This window comes from Lepidochelys kempii, chromosome 4, assembly GCF_965140285.1.
Source record: "Lepidochelys kempii isolate rLepKem1 chromosome 4, rLepKem1.hap1, whole genome shotgun sequence".
NCBI lineage: Eukaryota > Metazoa > Chordata > Testudines > Cheloniidae > Lepidochelys > Lepidochelys kempii.
The window spans coordinates 73,594,179-73,611,264 of NC_136383.1; positions in this window are offsets into that span (position 1 = coordinate 73,594,179).

The window sequence follows — 17,086 nt, forward strand, 5'->3', positions numbered from 1 at the left end:
GTGGTTTAGTGGCCAGCACCTGGGGGCTGTCACAAGGGATGGGGTGGGGGCCCTGACCAGGGCCCTAACAGTGGCAGAGTGATCCGCTACTAGGGAATCCCACTGAAACATGCTGACTTCATGAGGGTGGGAGGTACCACTCACCCACCTTCCCTGGGTCACTACCTACCAGCTTGCTTGAAGCACTGGTCCATAGGGCAGCAGGTCCTTCAGGCTCCTAGGTGCAGGATGCTCCCTGGGGTTCTGCTGGTGGCAGGCCTCCAGTCTCAGGCTCTTCAGCTTCTGTAGGCAAGGACTGTAACAGCTCCTGGGCTAGCAGTTCTATCAAGCATCCTTCCTCCTTGGTAGTCAGCCTCAACTGAGGCTAGGCTGCTCCCTTTTATAGTGCAGCAGCAGTTGGAGCATGCCCAGCAGGGTCACAGGAGTGTGGCTTCTGCTGCTAAGAGTGCTGCCTTAACCCCTTCCATTCCAGTGCGGGGCCAGTCCACCCCAGCACACTCCCATTGAAATAATGGGACGGGAGCTGGGTGCCTATATGCCTTTGAGGCTGTGGACCAAGTTACCTGCCATAAAGAATCTTTTTTAAGAGAGACCAGAAAGGTACACTTAGGAAAGGAAGGAATAGGAGAAAAAGAAAGACAAAACAGACCCATACATTGTAGAATATGTGCTCAGAATGTTAACACAAATCTAGTCAAAGAAATAAAAAAGCAAAAAGTCAGTGTGGCTAGCCCTTTAAGAGGAGTTGGTCCCAACCTCACCTGTGATGGATCCACTGTCTCCTCACTGAGACTGACCAGTTAGGGATTGTAAAAGCCAGCAAATGGCTCAGTTGCTGGGAAAGCTACAGGAAGTATGTTGGTGCTGGTGGCAGGTCCTGTAGCAGGCTCCGTCAGGAAAGTGGCTGGTAGTGGAATAGATAAGCGCCTGCAGAGGACCCTGGCTTGTGGGATGGATAACTGATGTGCTGAATTTGTACTAGATGGGAGAAGTAAAACACCTGAGAAAAAAGGTTCTGAATGAGATGGTGGGTGAGGTGTCAATATTTCCTGGGCTGAGAAGAGAGGCCAGCAGTCTATATTTAAATAAAAACCTTCTCACACCATGAAACTCACTCTCTTTCTCCTCTCACAACACCATTATGACATATCATTTAATCTGGAGGGAGGCACCATTGATGCTGGGAAGCATATAATCATAAACACCCCCCCACACACAAGAGGAAGTCTGGCTGAGAGGCAAGCGTTATTGTTAGCATGACATGGCACCACGCCCATTAGTTTTGTGAAGAGAGTAGAGATCAAGTGTCTGCTTTAAACAGAAAGAATCACTAGTACATCAATCAATATCCTTTAGGCAGAAGAGCCTCTTGGGTGTGATTCAATTTTGTTTCACCTGAGTTTCAAAAAGATCCTACCAACTGAGGAATCTTTGTTTGGTAGTGGAAAATTTCAGCAAATGGCGGGGGTGGGGGAGAAGAGGACAGTTTCTGACTCTGATTCTGATCTTGTTTATCCTGGTGTAAATCACGAGTAATTCTGTAGGGGTCAATGGAATTTTAGTGGTGTATAACCAATGTGACATCAGATTCAGGGTCTTTGTTATCTTTATGGATGCTCAAACACAAGGTTAGTTTCTAAATGTATTTGAAACTTGTCTATTTTCCTGTTCTGCAAAAAGCACAAAAAGAAATAAAGTAACATTCAGCAGAATGATGTGATTTCCTAGTGCACAAGAGATGCTATCCTATGCAGTGCTTGCTGGGCGCCTCCTGTGAGGTACTAGTGATCACCTTTAACTTCCAGAGAATGTAATGGGAGTGGAGGGTACCCAACGCTCCACATAAGGTTGGTTTAGAGACTGCAGCTACATTCTGAAGGGTGCTTGATCTACAGAGGTGGAAAACTGAAATGATGAGGCATTTGTGGGTAGAATAAATAGAAGTCACAACTAACCTCTTGAGAAACCATGCATTTCTTTAAGGAACCATACATTTTGTTATAAACCTTGTCTTGCTTTCCCCTTCCTCATGCCCTTTGATTTAATTGTATCCATTAGGGTAAATCTCCAAACTTTCTGAAAATAATCAAAGGAACTATTTCTTGTCAACAATTAGATTAGGGGACTGAAACAGGCTTTTTGTTAGATGTTTCTAGAGTATTTACACAGTTCCCTGGGCCGTGAGTGGGGCCTCTAGGTACAACAGCAATATAAATAAGACACTTTGGGAGTTGGTTGTGAGATATTACAAGTAGGAAGAGGTTAGGAAGTGTTTTTCCCCCAAAAAAAGTGTGGAATACTTATGTTTGATATGACCTTGTCTGAGTTCTCTCATACTTGTAAAAAAATTTTACCCTCGCATAAGAACAGTCATGTGAAAATTGAAGGGATCTGATTTAATTTAGGAGGTCATCAATATCAGTCATAAAAGACAGGTACATTCAATGTTTGCCATAAAGCTTAGTATCTCTTCATAATTTATAAGTAGTGCAGTAGAAATTATTTCATTCCCTGAAATGTTTCATTTATGGAACAATCCTAAATAACAACCCTATATCATGTCAGTTCTTCCCAGCCTCTTAAGCACTGTCAAAGGCTATCTTTGGTATCTTTCATTTGCCAAAAGAAACAAATTGATAATAAACTTGTTCATTCATATTGTTGTATAAAATGCGTTTGTTCTGCAGAATTTAATCACCACAATACTGGTGAGTGACTAATATAGAGCAGTACTGTTGGTTTAAAATAGTTTACTTTTGATGCACTGTAAAGTAATTCAGTTTGGGTTGCACAAAAGCATTTTCAAACTGAAATGTTTTGATCCTTGTTCCTTCTATTTAGAATTTTGATTAAATTGCCATTTTTCAGGATTGAAAGGAAAGATATTCAGAAGGTCTATCTTATTTCTGATTGAACGAGTATGAGACTGTTAGCTGCCAGCTAGGAGCAGTTCCTGGCGCCCTATGGAGTATTGTTACCATTTGCTGCCGTTTTCAACCAATGTAAATTAACTCAAAATTGCTATTAAAAGGAGTGCAATACATCTAACTGAGAATCTTCTGAACTACATTTTACCCAACATTCTTAAACTGTTTAAATCAAACCAAAAGGTGAAAAGCACTAGAAAATTGAGAGATTTATATGGCACCTCTCTGATTTTGTTTTACATAACAATATAAGTCACCAAACGTATTAATCTGTGGGTCAAATAATCTTTAAACATTGAGGCTGGGGGCCACAATGCCTGTCTCCTTGCCAGCACATTGTAATACTTAGGCTCACTGACTCTTTTCTTGTCTCTGGTGCCTCCAGGCACAGAACTCTATTATTTCTGATTTGGGCAAAAATGACAGCTTGGGTTTCCCACATTTGAGAAATAGTCCTGTGGGAGATAGAAATTGTGCAGGACATGATGTCACATCTGTCCCAGAGATATTTCAGGATGGTTTTTACCACTCACTTTTGCTGGGGTTAAGATGCCAGGCTGCTGCAGCAAAGTGAGTAAACTAAAGTAGATAATAAAGAATGCTCCACTGTAGCACAGCTTCTGTGTAGAGAGTTCTACCTGTGAACATTTCCTTTCTGTCTAATGGGGACATACAAGGAATTAGACTGAAACCACCAATTCATTTCAAATAGGACCCCAAACATTCTTCAGCTGATAAATTCCCATTACTACTGACCCAGACTGGAATTGTAAACATAGAACTCAAGGCTTCCAGAAGCCATCATCAGCCCCTCCTTTGTGGCTGTGTTTTAACAATAATAATTGCATTTCCCTATTTACTTTCTTCTGAGCTCCTGAGCATAAGTGACAGAAAAAAAATTAATTATTGGAAACAGCTTTTCTTTTATTTCTTTAAGACTATCAATATAAGAGGTTTCAAATAAGGCTTCAGTTCAAAAAATCAGATTTTTTTCCCTGCTGATTTTCTTGTCCTAGTGTCTAAAAGACAAAACTGGCAAGTAAGGCATTTTGATATAAAATGTGTACACATTGATGCAAGCACCTACAAAAAGCTGGTAGGAGAAGGGCTAAAAGTGAGAGTCCATTAGTAGAGAAACATAAGCAGATTTGTAAAGTGGGGGGAGGGACATGTATGCCTCAACCCCCAAATGGTATCACCTATGTGTAAAGTATGTTTCACACTACAAAAATCTCATGATATCTTGTTCCCCTCTTCACAATTTAAGAGAAACTAATTGTATGAATAGGTTAAAACTGGATTGCAGGATGTAATGTCTAAGAAATTGGGTGGTAGCTTTTTAAACAGTTTTTGCACCTCATTGGGTATGTCTACACTGCAATGTTAACCCAGAGTTAGTGGGACTCAAGTCAGCTAACCCTGGAGTTAGAGAACTCAGGTCTTGAGCATGTATACTGATTGTTAACCTTGGTTAAGAATTTTCTAACCTGGGCTTGAACCTGGAGCTCTCACATCCACACTACAGCATGCAGACCTGAACCAAACCAACTATATACCAGATCCCTAGTACCCACCCAAAATGTGGCTGGCTCTAGGCCTTTGACTGTGGCACACTATGGAAAAACTTGCCTGTCCATCCTGCACATTGTAGGAAGTTTGAACAGCCTGCCAATACATCCTGCTGAACAGTCATTTTGGTCAGTGCCGTCCCAGCTTCGGGAGCCAGCAACATGGAGAAGGCACTTTTTGAAGAACTTCTCTCTCTTGTGCTTTCACTGCTGGGTCAGGAAGTGAGCGGAGCTTCTGTGAGATGCTGTGGACATTTTGGCAGCGTTTTCTGACCCACCAAAAGCACCAGGCACAGTTTATGATGGAACAGGAGGAGAAGGAGGGGGAAGCGACAGAGAAACTAGTGGATGCTTCTCAGTACAGCCTCTGATGCCCCTTATGCAGCTCGGCACTTCTGGAGCACAGCCACAAGCAGAGACTACGACAGGTCCAATGCAAACGAGTTTGGTGTTGGAAAGTCAACTGTGGGTCAAGTGGCTGCAGAGATTTCTGAGGCAATCAGGCTTGTGGTTTACCCCAAAGTGGCAGGGGCCATTGATGGGACTCATGTGCCCATAGTTTTCCCTCCTCAAGGAGCACATAAACTGCAAAGGATACTACTCCATTGTTATGCAGGCCCTCATGGACCAGAGAGAAAATTATGAACATCAGTGTGGATTGCACTGAGAAAGTTCATGACGCCAGAATTTTCCACCAATCAGGAGTCTACAATCATGGACAGGCTGGGACACTATTCCCACCAAATGAAATTGTCAAATGGAGCTACTGGCCCCACTGTTATTCTGGGGGATCCTGTGTACCCCCTTTTGCCTTGGCTTATGAAACCATACCCTGATTTCAGAGGCCTTGGCAAAAGACTGTTTAATTACACTACACTAATGGGGGTTGAATGTGCTTTTGGCAGATTGAAATCCCATTCAAGATGTTTACAGACCTGTTTAGATACCAGTGTCATCAGTACTGTAGCTTGCTGTGGTCTTCACAATCTTTGTGAACCAGAGGTGAGCCACTTTCCCCTGAATGGATCTATGACAGCGAGGGGGCACTGAATTGTTAAACTCAGTCAGAAAGTGCACCTACACAGCTGGATGCACCTGGGCAGTAGAAGTCAGGGTCCCAGAAGTTTTGTGGTCCCACATTATGTACTTGCATGGCACAATGAAAGTGGGGTAATAGTACCTTTATGAATATGCTTGCGAGGGGGAAAAATAGGAATCTCTGATTATGAAGAGGGGTGTAGAATTTGTGCCAGGCAATGTACTTATGAATGACTTAAGAAGTGGGGGGAGGAGGGGTTATTCACAGTACGGATTGATGTAAGGAAGTGATTGAATTATGAATTGCTATATAGATAACTATAATGAGGGATAGTCTTTGCATACTAATTCCTAATTGTCCCTGATCATGTGTTTACATTTATTATTTTGAATACTCATCATATGATGTGAAGCAGTGATAGAAAAACTTTGATGAAATACAAAACTTGATTGATAAACATTAGAAAAGTACATTCACTCATGCCCAGGCAGGCCAGCTGCCATTAGCATGCCAAAATGCCAGTAACAGAACCTTACGTGGGGAGTGCATGAACAAGAGCACACCCTGAAACCATGTGAAGGCAAAAACGCCCTCCCATAGCATGTCCACTAACCACCAGTTCTTCTTTCTGTTCTTTCCCCATTTGTCTGGCGTTCCTGCTTCAGGAACAGTTTGCAGTGATCAGCTCCCAATTGGGTCCTTGGAATTGGGTCAGAATTCATGAAGGAGTCAACAGGATGCTTCATTAGCTTCCTCATGACGTAAACTGTTACGACTGCATGGAAACACGCAGAAATCCACAGCCTCTCTCGACCCCACCCTGGCACATTTCTGGACAAAATTTCAAACTGCAATTGTATTTGGGACAAATGATTTTGTCACCTATGGACAGCATGGACTACTTCTATTCACAAAGCTAGTCCATTTCATTCAGAATACATTTCCACACACACACAATTCACGGTTTCCAGGCAGCTCAATAGACCGTAGAAAGGTTACAGAATGGCATATTTACAGGCATGACAATGTAGTTATTTTTAAGAAACAGAAATGGCCCTAGCACAAGTTGGTACTTTTCCAGTAAAATACACTTTAAGGGTATTCTTTACTGTTTGCATGTCCCAGTTGCCATACTGAACTCTATTTGGTAGGGAGGGAGCAGGGAGAACCATGCCACTGGCATACAATCCACCATTAGCAAATATGCTCTGCTAGCTCGTGCTTCTCATAACTTTTGCATTGGTTCATAGAGTGGAAATCCCACCCATCACTGTATTAATAAACATTAAAATGGAACCAGAAACTTACTGGGTGTCACATCTGTCTGCTGCAGGCTCCGCAGGGGCTGTTTCTACTTCTCCAAGTACAGACCTAAAACATGCTCCTGCTCCAAAGCCTGCTCTGGAATTGGTTTCAGCAACAGAGTGACTTTATTGTCCTCCTTCAGAGCCTGCTGCTGGCTCCCATCAGTCCCCATTCTGGGGCCAGCAGGGCACCATCTCAGCTGAGGAGGTCATCATTCATCATGGTTGGCACCATGCTGGGTACAGTGCCCAGTACCCAGTCAGACGCCTCATAAAAAAAGGCATGATTTTGGGGAGTTGCCCAAATTGCGGTTCTGGTATTTGCTTTTCAGCCACCTAATTCACCCCCTGCACTGATCACCCATCTGGTAAATTTGGCAAGCTGCCAGCTTTTTCACTATTTGCTGGTATGTGTGGTCATTCCTGGTACTCTTATCAACATGTACAGTTTTGCTGGCTTCGCACCAGAGATTTACCAAAAGGTGTGCTGTGCTCCTGTGACCATGAAGCAATGTGCTTGTTCTGCAAACACAGAAGGCTCTCCAATGGTGTGTTTGCAGTTCAGTGATCAGAAGACAAAGGGTTAACACACTGGCTCACTGAGCTGCTGCAGTAAATCAAGGCTGATTGCTTCAGTTTCAATAGAGTAGACTCAAGATTCTTGAGAAAGAGAGGACAAAGGAAGTTGGTCCATGGGATTGTGGGATACTTTTGGGAGGACTCCCAGGACCCGAGTCAAGTGGGGCTGCGTCTACACTGCAAAGCAATAGGGCTCAAATTCTGGATTAAGGCTTGACGTGCGTTCAGACCCTGTAGCCCCACAGACTCCGGAGACCCTGGGTTAATTTGATTTGTGTGTGGATGGAAGGGGGGGTTAGGCTTGAGCCAGAGTCTGAGCCTAGGCTTAAATTGCAGTGTAGACATGTTTTGAGAAGCCATCAGAGCAGGAGTGCATGTATGTGGCTAGGACTTGCATGTGGTATATAGTTAGTAAACATGATTATTTGGATCCCATTGTACCCAAGTGGTTCCTTCATAGTATGTATGTTATAAAGAGCAAAAGATACAGCCCTTGGCAATGGAGATGGGATACTGATCCAAGAATACAGTGAAATACAGAGTGACTGCATAGTCCTCCTGAAACTGAAAAGGAAACTGCTCCCACTGGGAATGAACTGCTCTTTTAGAGAGAGAAAAAACATTTTTAAAGGTTAAAAATGGCTGGATTTGGGATAATGGACTTACAGCTCAGAGAACTGGCTGAACTAAATCGAGAGACTGGAACAATATATACTCATAACTGATGAAAAAGGGTGGTGGTTTTACTGATTGAAATGGAGGCTAAAAAATCTTATCTCCTGCCACTTAGCTAACCGCTTCAGTTAAACCCACAAAACATTTGCTGAGATTATGGACATTCTGCAAAATCACCTAACCTGGAAGCCACTGGCCACTGCAAAGCAGTTCTGCTTTTATAAATGAAATGAAAATGAACCAATTCCTGAATATATGGCTGGATTAAATAAATTAACAGAACCTTGCCAGTTTGGAGAAAGTTTAACAGATGTGTTGAGAGGCCATTGTGGGGGTATGCAAAATGAAGCAATCCAGAAACAGCTATTGACTGAGGCTGATTTGACTCTAAACCATGGACTATAAATTGCTTTATCAGTAGAGACCGCCAACAAGGAAAAGCTACAGCATCAAGTACTCAGTGGAACAAATAAAGTGACGCTCAAGCAGGAAACACAGCACAGACAACATTCAAAGACTGTGCTTTCATTGGGGAAACAGTCTCACAATGAAAATGATTGTTGTTTCAAGGACAAACCCTGTAGAAATTGCAAGAAATTGGGACACACCTAGAAAATGTACAGATTGAAAAGCATAACAGCCATCTCGTGAGGACAATGCCAGAGGATTCCAGATTCATCAGTTTGACAACATGGAGTCCACTAAGTATGTTCCAATATCTCCACAATTGTTTAATTCAGAGACAATGAATCAAGTGAATTTTTTTACAAGTGAAAGAAGGGGAAAATGAAAACAAAAACTTTAAATATAACTTGATACAAGGTCTGTTTCTGTAATCTCACAACAGGATTTATCAGAAACTACTTAAAGAGCTGCACGAAACCTCAGTGCTACTGAAAACATATAGCCCCATTGGCTGAAATTTGGAGACACAAAATGATTAATGACTTTTGTGAGCCCCCTCTATCTCAGTGCAATAAAAGATCCAGGTGCTTCTAATCATGTTGCCCTCTAGTGGCTGACCCCAGCAAGGATAAAAGATAATGGAATTATTGCTTGTGCTTTTGATGCTGGAAATCCCAGGTTAGATTCCAACTGTTAGATTCTCATCAATACCTCTTTGTATGAGTCATAGGTGTGATTTTAGTGTCCCATGTAGCCCCTTCTTTTTAAGACCTTTGTCATTCATGTGTCTGTTCCTACCTCAAAAATTAGGACCAAATGCTATGTTGATGGGAAATGAGACAAGGACACCTGAAACAAAATATGTATTAACCAATCATCTTTTAAATCGTAGGGTAAAAATAGAACAACAGACTGATACCTCTCATGATCAGAGTTCTGACATCAGCATACCATTAGAATGCTAACAAGTTGCCCAGAGGAAATGAGCAGCATCTGGTAGATCTTATTGCAAGTCAGTGCATTCAGCACAGCAGTGGACTGCAATGAAGTACTGAGCCACGTCTGAAATACTGCAATGGAGTGAAAAATCTGGATCTTTCAATTCCTGGCATCTCTCTGTTGGTTGCAATACCTATACCAGGCATAAACTGGGACCAAACTACTTAATTTAAACACTCCAGCTGAAGACTAGAGTAGTATGGCATAAACCATAATGTAAAAGATTTGATTAATTTTCATGTATATAACTAAGTCATCCTGAAAGAGCTCATATACTGCTGCTAGTAGATAGGTGAGGAAACAAAAGTCAGAGCAGGAGGGGAAACTATTACATTACTGGCATGTTAATCATTTAAAGAATAACTCTTACAGTGGATAAAAAAAATGAACTCTAGGTATTGCTTTTTAAAAAGACATTCATAGATCAACTACTGAACTGACTAAAACTGTGAGTAGCATGAGTTCTTTTGTTGTCACAACACCAGGATACTATGGGAGAGCTTTATCTGTTGGAGGAGGGCTCGTGACATAGACATTCAAAGTCATTATTCTTGTTACATTCATTCAGATCTAGGTTGCACCTGTTCCATGCAGCTCTGCTTTGAGATGGTGCAAAACAGGGCTGCCTGAGAGTGATAGGGTTGACCCTATGTGTTTTTGCTGTTACGGTGGGAAACATTTTAAGCACACCCCCATCCTCTGAGCAAACAAATACTGTAAAAAGCATAATAAATAAAAGGCCAAGCAACACAGTGGTGTGGTGCCTCACCTCAATGACTTCCACTTCCCCCGGAAGTTGGCACCAGGGTGACCGTCCTGCTTGCCTGGAGGGAGATCAGGGACGTTCTGCTCCAGAAAGGCTGAATGGCTCCTGAAACTCTCCAGCATGTTCGGAAAAGTCCAACAGCTCTTTAAGAGGTGCAGCATATTCCACTGGCCAATGGGGAAGAGACTCATGCCCCTCCTTACCACCTCTATGTGCCCTGTGCATCCTCAGGAAAGTACCTCACTAGCAACCCTGCAACTTCTCCGTGCACAGGGGCTGCAATTCTGCCTTACTTGAGCTATGCAAGTTGGGGAGAGGCTCTTTACTCCCTCCTCCCTCACTGCATAGCTACATGCAAGGACTGAATACAGTCATACCCTAATTCTTTTAAATAAATGTATTTGTCAACAACATTTCATAATAACAGCATTACTGATCTTTGTCATATTCAGAACACAGAAAGGATCACCTGTGTCCCTGCAATTCTGCAAGACTTCATATTTCCTCAGCTAACTAATTAAGCACTAGAGCTAGTCAGAACATTTACAAACATGTTCCAAAACGCTGTTTCTGTTTCACTGAAATTTTCTGACTAGCCCAACTAAGCATGTACCTCTAAAGGTGCGTACATGTTTTCACAATATTAAGGTGGTGATCTAGCAGGTGTACAATTAAGATTGGAATGTTTTTTCCTTAAAGCAGAGACTAAATCCCTGAAATCACTATCGAATTTAGCACATTCTGCATATCAAACTTTTAAATTTAAATCAGCAGCAGAAATTTTTATTTTCCATATACTTTTCAGAACAAATGTGGTCACTTTGATTCTCAAATAGATTGACAAAATAAATTTCAAAGTGTGATTTTTTTTTAAATCTAATGTTTTGCCGAGGTTCCAGTAATTTTTGAATGCATATGCACACTAGAAAATTTGCACATAACTTAGTCCTACACAGAACACTGACATAGGTGAACTTTAAAAAAAAAAAAAAAAAACCACACACACAAAACCCAAAGCTGCTATAGGTCACTTTAATTTAATCTCTGTAATGGAACTGATGAAACCCTGAATGTGTGTTTGCCATTTCCATTATATAATGCCACCCCACTTAGGGTAAAAGTCCCCAGCTCCCTTCTCCAGACAACCCATGTTGCACAATTCAGATCCCCAGTCCCGTTTCCCAACCTACCTTCCTGGCTACAGCACCCCAGTCAACCCCTCACTACCGCTTCTATCCTATATAGGTTCCTATACTGTGCTCATTACGGTAGTATTTGAAGGCTTTCCAGTAGTGCATCAATGTAACTGATGTCAGTCATGTTTTGTTCTCTCATCCTCGCCTCAGAGGAGAAGTGTAGACAGTGGTGTGTTTTCTTTTGGATTTATATATAGATTATATAAACATGCTGCAAAATCTTCGTTGGAGAAGGCAAGGCTGAAGAAGTGTGCTGTGCACTTTCAGTGGAAGATGCTGAGGTTTGTGATGGTCCTTAGTTCCTAGGAGAGTTAATTCCAGTCTTGGGCTGGGCCCTGACAAAGCTGTCTCTTGCATGTGGTTCCTTTGCACACATACTACCTAGTCCACTCTCTCCACCCCAGCCACTTGTGTTTCTGTTCAGCTTTGCTGCAGCAGTCAGGTATATCAGACAGAGGCTCCTCTCTGCAAAATGTGGGAGGTCTGCCAGTCTGAGAAGGAGCCTATGTAAGAGAGCTACAAGCTCAGCTTCTCAGGCAACTATGCCTGCAAGTCTTGTTCTCTCTAGGTCCTTTGCATTCCCCTGGTGCTGTTAAATAATTTGTTCATGGGGTAAAGGGCCTACAATAGTAGGAGGCATTGAAGAAAGTTGCCTTAGAAACCGAGCTAATGGCTCCACTAAGGAAGCAAATATTCCACCAAGCTGAGTCTCCTAATGGTTTGCCAGAGAGAAGCCCTGGTCTGCTGCTGAAACTTATGTTTTGAGGGATTCTGGGGGAAGCAGGGAGATTAGGGACATGGAGAGAGGTAGGTATGGAAAGGGTCAGGTCACTACCTGATTATGAAACAATCTGGGGGCAGAGCTGGGGAGGTAGCCAGTGAGGTTCCTTCCCAGGAATTAACAATCCCTGGTTTTCACCAGCCATGATTAGACCTTGCAGCTTTTCTAGAACCTCTCTGCATGAAATTCTACTACTCAAGACAGTGCAGGACACTTGGACTGAATGGGATTTTCTGACATTTATTCAGTCTGGTTTCAGGTTTCAGCTTGGCACCGAGACAAATGACACAGCATTAGTCTGTATGATGGGTGTTTTACTTCCAGAAATGATTTCAAAGCAGCTTTCAAAACCGTAACCATCAGTTGCATTCAAAGCTACTGCTTGTAGCCACATAGCTACAAGCTACGGCAAATAAACCAAAACGCATGGATCAACGGGAGTAAATGGGATTTCTATGGAGTATTTCTGTTCATGCCTTTTAGTAAATTTCATTAAATGAGAATGGGAAAATAGTCATCAGCCTGAAGGTACTTCTATATGAGATCCTGCAGGAGTCAGATTCTTGGATGTGATCAGATGACAAGACTTTATGGTGTCACTGAGAAGCAGTGGGCTAATTCTGGTATAGAACAGGTGGAAGTAAAGCCTCTAGTGAATGGTTTCCGAGTAGCAGCCGTGTTAGTCTGTATCCGTAAAAAGAAAAGGGAGTACTTGTGGCATCTTAGAGACTAACAAATTTATTAGAGCATAAGCTTTCGTGAGCTACAGCTCACTTCATTGGATGCATACAGTGGCAAATATAGTGGGAAGATTTTATATATACAGAGAACATGAAACAATGGGTGTTACCATACAGACTGTAACAAGAGATAAAGGTGAGCTATTACCAGCAGGAGAGCAGGGGTGGGGGAGGGGGAAACGTTTTGTAGTGATAATCAAGGTGGGCCATTTCCAGGACTTTACAAGAACAGGAGGAGAAATAAACAAGGGGAAATAGTTTTACTTTGTGTAATGACACATCCACTCCCAGTCTTTATTCAAGCCTAAGTTAATTGTATCCAGTTTGCAAATTAATTCCAATTCAGCAGTCTCTCATTGGAGTCTGTTTTTGAAGTTTTTTTGTTGAAGAATTGCCACTTTTAGGTCTGTAATCGAGTGACCTATGCTCTAATAAATAAATTAGAGCATAAGCTAAATAAATTTATCTATCTAATAAATATTATATTAATAAATATCTATAATCTAATATTTATCTATGTATCTAATTAATTTATTTATTTAGCTTGTGCTCTAATAAATTTGTTAGTCTCTAAGGTGCCACAAGTACTCCTTTCCTCTAGTGAATGTAATTCATTACTGACTCCCACCAGAGGTCAGTCAAACCATAGGAATGGAATGCAAGTCTCTAGTGCAAAGGGCTGATTGATTCTATTGCTAGTCATATTCTGGAACTCCGCATTTTCTTTTACTTCAGTTTTGACCCTGACTAGGCTAGAGGTGCATTTCAAAATCATTTCTTAATTGTGCCAGAGTATTTGTCCACAATGTGGATGGATATATATGCCCATACTTTATACCACAATCTCGGTGTAAAAAAAGCTGTGGGAGAAAAAGAATTAGCTAGGAGCATAAGTCTTGTTTTAACATTTAGTGATCTTAAAAAAATATATAAAAGAATTTTCTGAGGAAACAGCAAGCACCAATTCTGTAAATACTTTGCAGTCATTGTCAGGACTCCAGAATTAAAGTTGCAACCAAGTATCACTGGAATATACAGTATGATATTGTATAAACTATGGAAATATCTGAATATTAAATCTCCCTCAAAACTATTAATTTACTAATTTGTAAATGCCTAAGTGTTCTTTTTAATGGTAATGTTCTGTTATATAAATAAGTTTCACACAAGTTTAAAGTACCTCTAAGTTAAGGTTCTAAATAAAATTAGTTAATGAAGCAATTTGTTCATATTCCTATAAGTATGGATAACTATCTAAAAGCTTAGATGTTTATTTGAATTATACATATTGGTCTAGATTCACAAGAGGATTTAGGTGCCTAACTGCCACTTTAGGCACTTAAATCGCAGAATCAGGCCCCATTGGGATTCACAAATTCCCTGCTCGGCTGCTTTCAAACCCTGTAGGTGCCTACATTCATTCAGTGCCTACATTTTTGCAGTAAAAGTTCTCTACACATCTATGTTTCTGCCTTTGAGCACATGCACTGCAGCCCCACACCAGGAATTTGGATGCCTTAGACCCCGTGCCAGTCACAAACTGGGGGAAGATAGGCATTCCTCTGCCTAACTTGCACACAGGACCTAATCCAGTAGGCATGCTTCTACCTTGCCTACCAGATCAGTCCACTATAGGCGAGTTTACATAAAACAGCCAGGGAGGGCAAAGGAGCTGCCTCATAACTTTTAGCCCAGTGGTTAGGATACTCCACTTGGATGTGGGAGGCCCCCAGTTCAGGTCCCTCCTCCACCTGATGGGGAGAAGGGATTTGCAAAGGGATCCACCACCTCTGAGGAGAGTCCTCCCACCCCGAGCCACTGGGCTCTGGAATATTCCCAGATGAGGTTTGCTCAGGGCTGATCTACACTGGAAAATTAGATTGACCCAGCTACGTCACTCATAGGTGTGAAAAGTCCACCTCTCTGAGCAATGTAATTAAGATGACCTAAGTAGACCGTGCTAGGTCAATGGAGGAAATATTCTGTTGACCTAGCTACCATCTCCTGGGGAGGTGGATTTACTACAGTGATGGGAGAATCCTTTTCATTGCTGTAGTAAGTGTCTACACTGAAGTGCTACAGCAGTGACACTGTAGTGTTTTAAGTGTACATATATCTTCAGTTTCTCCTGTTGAAGCTGTTCCACTGTGGCTAAATAATGAAAGAATCACTGGGCCAGGGAACGAGAGCAAGAGCACATAAGACTGACACTGTAGCCTGGTGGTTACAACATTGTCTAGGAGTTCCAGGATCCAATACCCCTTCTCCAATGACTTCTTTTAGTTATTTATCTACAGTTAAACAGTTTCAACAAGAGACACTGAAGCAGTCCTATATCAGAATATAACATTTCCCAGTGGTTAGGACACTGACCCGAGAGGTGGCAGATCTCTGTTCAGATACCTTTGCCTCAGATAGCAGTGGGGACTTGAACTGGAATTTCCCACATCTCAGCAGAGCTTCCTAACCAATGAGATAAGAGTTATGAGGGAACTTCCCTTCCCCCTCCCCCACTTCTTGCTAGAATGGCATGTGTATCTAAGCAAAAGAGAAGGTTTGCGGTGGAGAATCCCAAGCAGAAGAAGGGGTCTCCCTGCATAGGTGCTGAATTCAGAGAGGTGTGGGCTTAGTCTGTCTCTCCCCATTCATTGTATTGGGAGCCTATGTGCTGAACTCCAGTGATTTCCTAAGCACCTAGAAGTTAGGTGGGGCAATGCTCAACATCACCATGCCGAAGTTTCTTTGTGAATGTAACCCTCTGTTTGATAACGCCTGCACCAGTCCCTGCACAACATTACTTTCTCAATACAGGCTCCAGTTCTTAGCTACCTGATGACAGATGGAGTAGACAATGGAGAGTGCAGTCTGCTATTCCCGCCAACTCTGGTCTTCTCATCTAGGAGAAATGGCAATGACCACACAGTCACTTATTTCAGATGGGGGTTTGGGTTGCTGACCAGTAGACCCAGGACCAGATTCTCAAAAGTATTTAAGCTTTGAAGTCAATGGGAGCTAGGTACCTAACTGTCTTTTAGGATCGGGACCTCAGTCCCTGTTTTGGGGATTGTTGGCTGGATTGCTTCCTTGTTGAGGCTTATGCAGGCTGGCCAGTAGGCATGATCCCTTCAATTTATTTCTCAGGAGATTGAGATGTCCTCCAGCTAGCTATCCTGGATGACTTGTAGATCCCTGCCACCCCCCTAATGAGACTGACAGGTGTCTTTTCCCCCCTATTTCAGGAAAGCAAAACTCAGAAGTGCCCTTGGCTAGACCCACTGTTTTCATTACTTTTAAATAGCAAACACATTCTGGGACTTTACACCCCAGAGTGCACTAGGAGATTTTAAATCCCCTATATTATGTAATCTGGCAGGCTCCAGGAGCTGGAGTGCCCTAATCAATGCTTTAGCTGAGAATGTGCACAACTGAGTGAAAGGTAGGTAGCCACGAGGCACCTGGTCTCACCGAAGTGATTACCCGTCAGATGAATTAAGAGCCCCACTGAAAACAGTGGGAGCAGGATTAGGCCTTAATGGCCCAATGGGAGTAACTAGATTAGACTAGATAAAGAGAGGTCACTGGCTAATCCTAGTCTGGTAAACTACTACAGTTGCCAAAAGTCGTATTGCTGTTCTAAATAACTAGAACAGGACACAAGATTATGTACAGAATTGTAGCACTCAGTGTCTCTACAAACACACTCTAGACTAGGAAAATAAGGTAAAGATGACTTTAGGCATTCAGTAGTCTGTAAAATAGAGCACCTGGAAATTAACACTGTACACATTCAAATGAGAGTAGTTCTATTAGAAGAAACATTATCCATGTTTTCCAATGGCCTTAGCACACGGAAGATTTAAATCAATCTTTATACGGGAGAAGATTTTAATTATTTTTATCCTAAACAAATAGTGTTTGTCTTGGTCTATGACATTTCTCACAATTATGCAGAGCTGTTGGATTGAAGCTGAGGGATTTGGAAGGATAGAGGACAGTGGATAAGTAGAATGTAATGCTCTTGTAAAAGCCTTGGCAGTTACTAAATCGTTCCAGTCTACAATATGTGCCAATGAGCTATTTTAAACTAAACTCCAAATGCTAATTCAA